This window comes from Babylonia areolata, chromosome 16 (genome assembly GCF_041734735.1).
Source record: "Babylonia areolata isolate BAREFJ2019XMU chromosome 16, ASM4173473v1, whole genome shotgun sequence".
In the NCBI taxonomy this organism is placed as follows: Eukaryota; Metazoa; Mollusca; class Gastropoda; order Neogastropoda; family Buccinidae; genus Babylonia; species Babylonia areolata.
In genome coordinates this window covers 10,593,069-10,595,568 of record NC_134891.1, presented here as the reverse complement: position 1 = coordinate 10,595,568, position 2,500 = coordinate 10,593,069, and positions in this window count along the sequence as shown.

Sequence of the window (2,500 nt, the reverse complement as noted above, 5' to 3'; positions counted from 1 at the left end):
TCCCATCGTGTAGTTGCCGTATGATGGTGATGAATTTTCTGGGACATCCGTACTTCGCCATGATTCTCCAAAGGCCATCTCTGCTAACAGTATCGAAGGCCTTGGTCAGATCGACATAGGTGGAATAAAGGTCGGCGTTCTGTTCCTGACACTTCTCCTGGAGCTGCCTGGCAGCAAACACCATGTCGATAGTCCTGCGTTCTTTCTGGAAGCCACACTGGCTCTCTGGTAGGTGCGCTATGAGACGGTTGAGTAGCACTCTGGCCAGAGTCTTGCCTGCGAAAGACAGCAGGGATATTCCACGATGGTTGTCACAGGCCTGACGATTTCCTTTGCACTTGTACAGGTGTATGATGGAAGCGTCTTTGAAGTCCTGTGGAACTGCCTCATGCTGCCAGATGAGCTGGAACAGCTGATGAAGCTTCTCAGTCACCGCCATACCACCTTCTTTGTAGACCTCAGCTGGAATGGAGTCTAAGCCAGGGGCTTTGCCATTGGATAGCAGACGGATAGCTTTCTGGGTCTCCTCCAAAGTTGGAATGGCATCCAACGACTCACTGACTGGCACCTGGGGGAGTCGGTCGATGGCTTCATCATTGATGGTGGAAGGGCGGTTTATTACGCTGTCAAAGTGTTCAGCCCATCTCTCAAGGATCCCGTCCTTGTCAGTGATTAGGGTAGAACCATCAGCACTGAGGAGTGGAGCAGATCCGGAGGTGGTGGGACCGTAGACTTCTTTCAAGCCGTTATAGAAGTTCTTCATGTCGTTCCTGTCTGCAAAGCCCTGGATCTCTTCAGCTTTGTTGCTCAACCAGGAATCCTGCATCTGCTGCAGCTTCAGCTGGATGGTGCTGCGTGCGCTCTTCAGTATGTCTTTCTTTGACTGTGACTTGGGATCTTCAATGTGGGCTCTGTAGGCTTGGCGTTTGTCTTCCAGCAGCTGCTTGATCTCAGTGCAGTTCTCATCAAACCAGTCTTTCTGCTTCCTTGCAGAAGGCCCCAGGCACTCCATGGCAGTGTTGTACACCGTCTCATGCAGTGCGCCCCATGCTGCCTCCACATTCTGGTTGTCCAGCACGGTGGACTCAAGGCGTTCCTCCAGGGTGTCAGCAAAGCTCTGCTTGATGTTGCCTAGCTCCAGCTTGTTGACATTCAGGCGTTTGGGTGCTTTCATGCCCTGAGGCCGTCTCTTGGGCTGGATGCGGAGGTTGAGTTTGGAGACGATAAGGCGGTGGTCTGTCCAGCACTCGGCGCCGCACATGGCCCTTGTGACTCGTACCTACTGCCTGTCCCTCTTCCTGACGATGACAAAGTCGATGAGATGCCAATGCCCAGAGCGAGGATGCATCCATGACGTCCTGTTACGGGTAGGGAGGCAGAAGATGGTGTTTGTGATAAGAAGGTCGTGCTCGGCACATGTCTGGAGAAGTAGTTGGCCATTGCTGTTACAGTTACCAACCCCATGCTTCCCAATCACGCCTTCCCAGGAGGTGCTGTCACAACCAACTCTCGCGTTAAAGTCACCAAGAATGATGAGCTTGTCTGCGTTGGGAACAGTGGTGATGACAGCGTTCAGGTCCTCGTAGAACTTGTCCTTGATCTCATCCGGGTTGGTCATGGTGGGCGCGTAGGCGCTGACAATGGTGGTAAACTTCTTCCCGTTGCATATAGGGAGTTTCATCGTCATCAGGCGATCGTGTGTGTGTGTGTGTGTGTGTGTGTGTGTGTGTGTATGTGTGTGTGTGTGTGTGTGTGTGTGTGTGTGTGTGTGTAAGTGTGTGTGTGTGTGTGTGTGTGTGTGTGTAAGTGTGTGTGTGTGTGTGTGTGTGTGTATGTGTGTGTGTGTGTGTGTGTGTGTGTGTGTGTGTGTGTGTGTGTAAGTGTGTGTGTGTGTGTGTGTGTGTGTGTGTGTGTGTGTGTGTGTGTGTGTGTGTGTAAGTGTGTGTGTGTGAGTGTGTGTGTGTGTGTGTTTGTGTAAGTGTGTGTGTGAGTGTGTGTGTGTGTGTGTGTGTGTGTGTGTGTGTGTGTGTGTGTAAGTGTGTGTGTGAGTGTGTGTGTGTTTGTGTAAGTGTGTGTGTGTGTGTGTGAGTGTGTGTGTGTGTGTGTGTGTGTGTGTGTGTGTGTGTGTGTGTAAGTGTGTGTGTGAGTGTGTGTGTGTGTGTGTAAGTGTGTGTGTGTGTGTGTGTGTGTGTGTGTAAGTGTGTGTGTGTGAGTGTGTGTGTGTGTGTGTGTGTGTGTGTGTGTATAAGTGTGTGTGTGAGTGTGTGTGTGTGTGTGTGTGTGTGTGTGTGTGTGTGTGTGTGTGTGTGTGTGTGTGAGAAAAACACTAGTATCCTAATTCTTTTGGTATCTGGTTATGTTTATTGTGCTCACATATGGCCTTAAATGAATAAATCATCTGAATCTGAATCTCTCTCTCTCTCCGGGGAGAGTTTATCACCACAGGGATGCCATTGTTCGATGCCACCCTTTTTCCTTCCTTTTTTTTCTGTCTACAAAT